This window comes from Homalodisca vitripennis, chromosome 2 (assembly GCF_021130785.1).
Source record: "Homalodisca vitripennis isolate AUS2020 chromosome 2, UT_GWSS_2.1, whole genome shotgun sequence".
NCBI lineage: Eukaryota > Metazoa > Arthropoda > Insecta > Hemiptera > Cicadellidae > Homalodisca > Homalodisca vitripennis.
The window spans coordinates 213,784,899-213,795,830 of NC_060208.1; positions in this window are offsets into that span (position 1 = coordinate 213,784,899).

The window sequence follows — 10,932 nt, forward strand, 5'->3', positions numbered from 1 at the left end:
GGTGGTTGTGTGTTTATTGAGTGTTGTTAGGGGTGGTGATGTGTGTGATGAGGTGGTTGTGTATGTGTGAATGGAATTTATTGGTTTTTTTTTTGTGTATGTGTTATAGGTAGGGTGTGTTTGGTGGAGGATTTTTTTTTTTTGAAGATTGTGTTTTGTTATAATTATTTGTATTTTAAATGATATTTTATTTTGGTTAGGTGGTTTGTTATTTAGTTATTGTTGATATTTGTAGATTGGTATAAAATGGTTTTTTTTTAATATTTTTGTTTGTGATTATATATTTAAATAGTTATATAGATTGTTAGGAATTGGTTTGTGGGGGGGTTTTGTGGTTTATGCTGTTATAAGTGGTATGTTATATATTTTATTTATTTAAGAAAGTAGGTAAGTAAGTGAATAGTTTTAATTGTAAAGTTTTTAATAATTTTGTATTGAATAAATAAATGTAAATATAAAAAATAAAACAACTCTGTAATTAAAATTCCTGAAAATATAACTAAAAATCAAGGACACTTTTTTATGGAATATCTGATTCAGAAACTAATTAAGCGCGAGTACGTCGCCTTCGTTGGTAATACGTTACCGTTTCTATTTATCTATCGAAATTAAAATACAGAACTATCTCCTTAAAAAATTACTAAATTATTGAAAATATCATTATTCAGTTCCTTAGCAGCACAGAGTTTTGTATAATAAGCTTTTTAGAAAACTCTTTCAGTTATCTCAATGGTAAGCGTACATGACTGATATTTTTCACGCTTTGTTTCCATTGAAATGATGGTAAAACTTATTTGTTGCAGGATGATAGACAACTGTTTACCATGATATTAATTATTTTCCTCAAATGAGTTTACAGGTAATATTGTTTCATTTGTAGCGTGGAGTCATGAGTGTTTTAAGTTTTCTTGCATATTTCATTGCAAAGTCGACAACAATGGAGATCTCAAGAGCAAATCATACATGATGTCCGCCAAATCAGATTCTTCGGTCACACATATCAAAACATGTCTTTAATCAATCAAATTCTTTAAATATTCGTATTTTTTGTAGAAGGAAACATTTATATTGTAACAGATTTCTAAAGAAACTCCAAATGAGGCCGACGCATAAAAATTTAGTTCTATTAGCAATGATTCGACACTGTGATGACCGTCGTCGATGTTAATTATGACATCAGACTCCCAAGCCTTAGGACTAAAAGCTGCATATTGTTACATATCAATCTGTAGATGGAATATGGCAGAATATATTATTGAAGGCTAAAAATACATTTGTGAGAAATAGGCTGGAATGTGGCAATAATTTTGGAATCATTTTTCATTACATTCACTGCTCTCTGGAGCTAATTCAAAACAAGTTTTAAGGTATATTTAAAACTTAAAAATATTTTATTGTATTTTTAAAACGAACCTTTAACAACTGTCTTAAGAATATTTCAAAAACTTTGTTAAATATGAAGAGACATATCTATTATTTTATACATTTATAAAAGTTTACATAACATAGTTATAGCTCTTTTTTAGTTGTAAAGGTTTCTATGCCTTTTCCAAGAAGGAATCTAAGACCCTCCTTGGTTTTTTACACCATGTGCAGTTCCATAACTTTTAATTTATAAATATATATATATATAATATATATATATATATATATATATATATATACAGGGGTGATTCATGAAGTTCTCCCCCCACTTCTACAGCACATTGTACTAGTAAAAATAATGAAAAAATGTTATATAAACATAGGTCCGAAAACGCTTTGTTAGCGAGTTACAGCTAGCGAAAGATTTCGCCTGAATTCCTGGGTAAAGAGTAAAATAAAGCCATACTGAACTTTTGGAAAGGTTAATTAAGTAAGAAATATCGTGGATTCTTATGTATTTTTACCTGATAAAGCTAATAAAATAAGTTTCAGAACTGTACCTGTAGTAGTTTTTGAGGGATTTAGGGTTAAATGCAAAAAATTGGGGCACGAAACAATGTTTTTTTTTAAGTTTTTTGTACAATAACTTTGTTAAATTGATAATAAATACATAAAATCAACAAACATTAATTGTAGAGAATTTAATTTTAAGAAAATTGATATAATCAAAGTCTAAAATAAAACAGAAATAAGAACCGAAAAATCGATTTTATTCAGTATAATACATTACTAGTTTTAAGCAAAATTAATCAGGTTGGGCCAACCGTACGCACCTTTTTGTAATAGATGTTCGAAAATGAGGCCATCATTATCAATACATTTTGCAGCACGTTTGTGTATTGCTTTTTTTGCGTTTCTTAATTTTTCAGGACTTCCCTGTATCTGCACAGCCGAATCCATAATACGGGCAATTAATTCATCACGATAATTCACTTTTTTCTTGTATACAATGTCTTTCATCCATCCCCAGATGCAATAATCCAATGGAGATAGATCTGGTGTTCTTGGTGGCCAAGGGTGAGGCCCTCCACGACCAATCCAGTGTCCAGGAAATTGATGATTTAAGTAAGCAGAAACGGCACGTGAAAAGTGGGGAGGTGCTCCGTAATGCTGGAAGTACAAATTTTGTCTGAGATGTAAAGGAACATTCTCTAACAGCTGCGGCAACTCTTCTTGAAGGAAATGCAAATAGAACTCAGCATTTAGGCGTTCAGGTAATATGAAAGGTCCAATCAGCCGATTGTGCAAAAGGCCACACCAGACATTGACGCTAAATCGGTGTTGAAAGTTCTGTTCCACTACCTCCTGTAGATTTTCTTCTGCCCATGAGTGTTCATTGTGCAAGTTATTGACACCATCCCGAGTGAATTGTGCCTCATCCGTAAACAAAATACGCTTTTAGAGTTGATTATTAAAATTCAAAAAGTTGCAAAACTCCAAGCGAAGCGGACCATCCCCTAGCTGTAGATGTTGAACCTTTTGTTTATGAAACGGATAAAATTTGTTTCGATTAAGTGACCTCCACACCGTTGACTGCGAAACTCCTATCCGCCTAGAAATACGTCGTGTACTTACAACTGGACTGCGATGAACAGCATTAATAACAATATCATCATCAAGTTGGACAGCTCGTTCATAATTGGTTCTAGTACTTGGTAGTGATCCTGTTTCCCGAAGAGTACGAAAAGTTCCTGAAATTGTTTTGGTATCTGGAATCCTCCTATTAGGGTAACGTAGTTCATATTCTTCTATAGCAGCTCTAGCATTACCATTACAGTAACCCAAAATAAAAACCATATCAGCGTATTCCTCTGATGTAAATAAGTAAGGCATGTTTTCGCTGAATAAACAATCGAATTATAACTCACAGAAAAATTGCATTTAATAACATGATTCACAGAACCCGATCTCCTGCTGTAGCTTGCAAAACACCACTAATACACAGTTCTAACGTAACAGTACAGAATACCATTGTTGATCAGCTGTTATTCGTGCGTTACCAACTTAGAAATTAATAAAACAAAAAAACTGCATTTCGATGATTAGTAAAAAATAATGGGAAAATGTTTGCTTCATTTATTTTCAAACATTTGATGTAAATTTTTATTTAAAAAAATACAACGTAATAAAACATGATATTTTAATTTACAAACAAATTTATTTAACAGTTAATCTTGTTTTCTCAATTTATCTCATCATTAAGGAACAAACATTTTGTTTTTGTTTTATTTTAACTAAATACCGTACGGTATTTTCTTTACAGCTAGTAATGTATTATACTGAATAAAATCGATTTTTTGGTACTTATTTCTGTTTTATTTTAGACTTTGATTATATAAATTTTTCTCAGAATTAAATTCTCTACAATTAATGTTTGTCGATTTTATGTATTTATTACCAATTTAACAAAGTTATTGTACATCAAACTTAAAAAACATTGTTTCGTGCACCAATAATTTTTTGCATTTAACCCTGAATCCCTCAAAAACTACTCCAGGTACAGTTCTGAAACCTATTTTATTTAGATTTATCAGGGTAAAAATACATAAGAATCCACGATATTTCTTACTTAATTAACCTTTCCAAAAGTTCAGTATGGCTTTATTTTACTCTTTATCCAGGAATTCAGGCGAAATCTTTCGCTAGCTGTAACTCGCTAACGAAGCGTTTTCGGACCTATGTTTATATAACATTTTTTCATTATTTTTACTAGTACAATGTGCTGTAGAAGTGGGGGGAGAACTTCATGGTATATATATATATATATATATATATATATATATATATATATATATATATATATATGTGTGTTTATATACAGTATGTTTAAATAAGGCTATTGCCATTTATACAAGTTAACGTAAATATACAATGTGTATATAATACATATTTATATATATATATATATAATATATGTGTATATATATATATATATATATTATATATATATGTATATATATATATATATATATATATAATATATATATATATTTGGATATATTTAATAATAACTTTAATTCGTAAATTAATAAGCTATCTATTATTTTTTTAACTTAAGGTATTTCCGACTTTTGTTAAACTTGTATAATTATTACTATGCTTTATATAAAATTTGCATTTTTTTCTCGTGCTTTAATAGAAACAGTTAATTTTTACTCAGCCTAATCTTGATTTTGTTATTAAAACTTTTCATGTACGTACTTATATAATGTATTTTTTATTACTATTATTAATTTGTATTGTCAATATAGCTGTTTTGGGATAACATTCCTGTGGCTATTGTATAACATAGAAATAAAATATATAAACAATATGAATGACTAGGGTGTACTTGGGACAAGGTACTTACGGAAGCTAGGTTGGATCAAACAGTTCGATCCCAATATTTGGGTTTTTTAAAAGTGGTACGGGGTATTCTTGGGTCCCAGAACCATACTAAATTCTTTTTAAACACTATCCCTATTTATGTTCTGTAGTATGTTCCTTCTTATAAAATAAAACCCTTTGTAGCAGCAATTTAATATTTATAAATACTTCAATGAAAATAATTCAATGTTACATTGTAAGTATTTTTCTAAGCGAATGAAAATATGTTAAGTACTTGTTTGTGAAGTTACCTACAATTTCTCAATGAGTATTTCATTGAGGGACACAAAAGAACTTGGCTACAGAGAACAAGTGTAAAGGAAAGCCTACTCCAAGGCGCTTTGATGCCGTAAACCTCTCTTTCCATTAGCTTAACTGTAAACTGATACGAAATGCCTGGCTTTCCACCGCAGTAACTTTATAACTTAATGGACGCTGTGTTTTCCGAGTTGTTACAGGAAATATAAAACTTGTAATAACAATAATTTTTCAAGTAAGAATAATGTATATGAAGTATATTACAACGTGATAGTTATGATGATAGTTCACAATATGTGTGTGATTCCGTATATGCAGTATATAAGAAAATAATGTATATTTTATTTGAAACTTTAATTCAGTTGCATACCATAAAAATAGCATATACAACTTATGTGGAGCATAATAATTTAATTTTTACTAGAACGTAAAAAAATAGTACAACCACTAGTATGTGAAACTAATTTTGTCACAGTAAAATATGGTATCGAAGTCTACACATGTGACTTAGAGCAATGGTGGGAAGGGTTGATTTAATACGAATGTTAAGTTCAGCTGCATTTAACAGTCCATTTAGTGCAGCTTCTAAAGTCTAACGCTGTGACAGATTTGACTCCTGGAATCCATCTGAAGAGATCCAAAATATCTGAGCTTAGACAATAAGAACACTACATAATCTAGATTATATTTGTTTCTAGTTTAGGTGTCTCTGATGTCGAAACGATGTAGAGAGTTGGGAGTTTGGAGTTTCTTTCGTCGTCGACTGTTTTTTATCTCTTCAGATGGATGTTGCTTCCAGATTCCAAGAGTCAAATCTGTCACAGCGTTAGAATTCAGACACTGCACTTAGTAGAAATGGAGAAATGGAGCTAAAATGAACATCCATATTAAGTCTATATTTTTTAAACGATGATAAAATCACCAGAGTCACCAGTAATCACCAGTAAAATTGAAGGATGTTCCCATATAGAAACCCGGCTTTGAATCTATACTTGAATAGAAAAAAGTATGGGGTGGGAACTCCTTCAGCAATGATAATGATGGTGTTTGTTCCAAGATCGTAATATTCGATATAACTCATAATAATATAAGAATATTTCAATACGCGATTCTAAGTAAAATTATAGTTTTCCTAAGATTGCTATATTTTTCGACTATTTTAACATATTTCTTAAAATAAAAAAAATACAACTAATATAATGCTGCTAATAAAAACAAGCATCGTTTGGATTTGAAGTACATTAACCTCATTAAATGAGTAATAAACACGCAAACTTTTTCACCAAAACCTTTATTAAATTTAATTCCGAAGAGAATCATGTAAAATAATCTAATGTTAAACATAAACAAAGTTTAAAAAAGTAATGATTAATTAAATCAACATATACATAAACATATCAATATATGTTTATTAAATGAACGTTCTTCGTGATACGCTCTATCTACGTTTGCAATTTCATTAATGGTAGAAGAACGTTTTTTATGAGAGAAATTGACTACAGAGGTAGCAAGTTTACTGTAGTATGGACAAACTTTCCCGGTATTAAGAATCCTCATTTCGATTTTAATGCAATAAAATATTTTGCACTACCAAGATAAGCCCTTAAAACTGTTATTAGAGGTAGAAAGTTGAATAAAAAACATTTATTAATATTTTGAAAGATGAAAACTAAAAAAGATATCAAGTTTCGATTAGTTTAAAATGATCAACACAAATGCTTTTATCCTTGACTACATTCATTGCAGGCAAACGATAATTGGATTCTGATTCTTGTTTACAAAGAGAATGATTGAAAAAGTTATCGAGTTGGAATAGGTCAATTGCTAGAGTAATCCAAACAGCTGTAGCGATGGATCATGATTGGATCCTTTAACGGCCAAAGTGACCCAAATTAAACACCCATAGTCATATACTATTAGTATTGTAATTTTTAGTATTGTTAGTATAGTAACTGTTCATCGTGGTACTGATCCTGGTCTTCCAGCAAAGTACTAGTTACTAGTATCAGAGAACCTCCTTTGCAATGATATATTACAAAATTCCCAAATATATTTTTTAATATTTTAAAAACATATTCTGGCTTTAGTTTGCACTAGTCATTTTCAGTAAATATTTCATGTATTATTTCCTGCATATTAAATTTTTCTGAGAAAAACAATAACAAATGAAATTGTGTGTTGTTTTACACTTCCTGTCTATCCGGAAGTAACTAACGTGCAGGAAATACATTGAAAAAGGTACTGACTGAATGTGTAAAATTTGATATTACTTGCAATTATTAGAGATTAAAAAATTATTGGAGGTTTGAAATATTAAAAAGTGATAAATTTTAAAAACTTTTGATACAAATATTTTATAATAATTCTTAGGATAGCATATTTTATGTTTAAAGACTTCGTGCAAGAAATTTAAAATTATTGGTCAATTGGGTTAATTCTTTGCATTATTAATTTATTTCTAATAAGAAGAACTCTACCTTCAATGAAAATATATAGAAACTTTAATACATGTATTGATTTTCAATTCATGGAGTAAAATTACATATTAAGGTACTTCATCATTTTGAATGAAAGAACTCAAGTCTGAGTGCAATAGAGATACATGATCTAAATCTGCCGTTTATTTTATTTTGTATTTTTTCATATTTTCTGTGAACCGTAATATAGGCCGTAGGTTTTTAACAATAAATCTACTCTAAATAAATAATTGGTTATAAGGTGTAAATCATGTTACTATCATTAGATTTGAGATAAAATCTAATGTTATTACTGTTATAGTTTTACACTGATAACACATCTTGGTTTTAAAATACTGAAACTATAATAGTTTTCATGTTCGCAATTTTTACCATAAATATTAAAGTATCATTACAATATTTATAAGTTTCTAGAATTGAATTTATTAGTTTAAAACATAATTTTTTTATAAAGACACATGCGGCCAGGGAGATTTAAAACTAAGCAGCGGAGACCAATGTTCATATGGAGAAATGTGTTGGTCTTGACCTGAGCAATAATGCGATATGCCTTTGTCCAAAGAGTTACGGGACACACTGTCTACTAAACCAGAACGAAAGGAAAATGCGATAAACAATACCGAGGTATGTATTTTATGACAGAGTATATGTCGGAGTACGTGTTGTAAAATATATGTATTATTTAATTAGTGTTAATTATTATTGCGAGAGAATATTCCACTGATATTTATCAATAAGTGTAAATTAAAAAACAATTTATATACAAAGAATAAATAATATATAAAGTAAAAGATTGCGAAATATTAAAATATGAAAAAATGGATCCAAAGCGTTAATTGAAAATAAAAAAATATTAAAATGTGCGAAAAGTTTCTCTTAAGTTTGAAAGTATTAACAATAAAGTAAATAATTATAAAGATTTTTCAAGTATAAACCGTCTTATGAAACCAAAATAGTTGACTTAATGCAAGACATTTTGGGGCTTTATAATAATATGTGTAATTTATTTTAACGTTAAACGAGTATATTTATTTAAAACTAAGTTTAAATTTTCAAAGAAAGTTCTTGACAGTTTTTCAATAATTCCTTCCATCAGTGACAAATTTAATAGAAATTGAATTAGAACATGAAATATTTACAGACTCTATAATAGAATATTGACAGAAAAAAGCATGAAAATCATAACAAACTAATTTACATAGATAGTGGTTTCTCAATTATTACTAATTTTTAATGATTTGAAGTGTTGAAGATAAGCGAAGGGTGTATATTACATTTTTAAACAGACTATAAAGTTTAAATTTATGAATTATTAAACATAGTTTACTGTAGGAACTACTCACAACAATGTATTTTACACACCTTATTTCAATATAAACCTAGTTTTTAAATGAAAGATTTAATGTTTATTAATTATTTTTCAAGTATATAAAATCTTTTTTTTTATTTCGCAATTACATGAATTTGAAATTTAAAATTTTTTGTTTGATTCTGTACATTTTTAAAGAATTGAAACAAAAATCTGCATTTAAAAAATATCCAAAATCTTCATAAAATTAAAAATTACTCTGTACAATTACTCCTTTACTATATAGTGTCAACGTAAACGAATGCAATTTAGAAAGATATCTGATATACAAAAATAAAGACAAATTATTTAACTATCATGTGAAAAAATAGATGAACTGAGTAGTAATTTATAAACATATACTTTTTTCTACTACCCTAACAATAATATACAATTGAAACTCACAAATCAAAAATAATTTTAAAACACCAAAACAATATTTGGAAACTGGAAGATTTTATTCATTTATGCTGAATTTTTATTATTCAATATCGATTTATGGGCTCGATTAAATGCTGTAATAAATGCAAGGTATTCCATTTAACTGTCATTTACGTAACGTTTACATTAAAATAATTCATAGTTTCCTAGATTGTGAGAGACTATAGGTTTTCTTAATATTTTTTTCCAGGCGTACTAATCTATGACCCATGGTTATTGTTCTCAGATATAGAGGGAACGTTTTTTCGGAGTGGAACCATATAGATTCAGGTTTACAACCCGATCTGATATATGTTGTAAATAAATGACAAATTTCATTAAATTTAAATCAAAATCTCGTGTTTATCAGCCCACTGAAACACGAGAAGCGATACTGATAAGTGAAAATATTTCTGGACATACTTAGAATTACATGGGTACATGTAAGCTTCCACAATGTGTGTGAAATAGTTTCTTTTTGCCTTTTAATTTGCACCACTTTGACGAAACGCCTATAATAGTTTATTATATTTGTCTAATACATATATGATAGTTAATTAAGTTTATTTGGCATCATAACTATACAAAATAAGGGTTACTTTCTTTCTTAAGAACATTTGTCAAAATTTATCAATATCGGTTACGGGTCTGTTGCCAAAGGCGTTGGAATGGAAATAACCAGCACCAAGGAGGGGTGCTGGCAACTACCCTCAAGAGTTTATTTATTGTAACGGTTCTCGTAAAGGTACAAACAAACTTTATTTAATTCCGTTAAATATAACGTTTTTTATAACTTGTTATGTCCATTGTTTAAACTCGGGCATATGTAACATATTTACATTAGTGTATAGTAATATCACAAAATAATTATGGGATACTGTACAAAAAACTGAGTGCAACAAATCATGTAGGATATGTATATTTGTTATGCAAATTTAAATATTTATATATTGAATAAAAGCATCGGCAGATTCCTTCACGCCCCTTTTTAAACCGACACCCCCACAGGACAATGGCGCCCGACAAGAGGCACAAATTACATTGTTCTTCGTTTGAAGTTTGTTTTTGACGACGGAAGGATTTTGAAGGAAACAGGAATTTGCGGACATTTTGCCATCGTTCAGTGATACAAAAAATCAGTAACACTACGTTTTAAAATCTGTAATCTGATCTCTTCTTTAGGTAAATAACTAACTTAGCACATATATTTTAATTAAATATCCTGTTTCCTTTACATTGCTCTTTTTTACGCACTTTGAAAATCCAAGATCAGAAAGCCTGATAGTAACGTGTGAGTTTAACAATTAAATATTGGGAGTAATGATTTTAAATATGAATGAGATAGTCCATGTAAAACAATCAGCTTTTAATTGAGTACGTTTAACGATATGGATCGATGTCTTGTAAATAAGGGTTTGGTATGGACTGACAAATAATGAACCGTCTTAAAAAGAGAAGTGAAATAATATTTTGAAATACTTCTATTATTGTAAGAAGGCCTATAAAACATCTATATACACGTTAAAAAATTTGAGAGAGTTTAGAAATCATGTGATATTTCCAATGTATTGTTCCTAAGTGAGAGTATTTTTCCTATCGATAGAGTTCATCACATAGGAACTCTAGGAACTCCAAGTG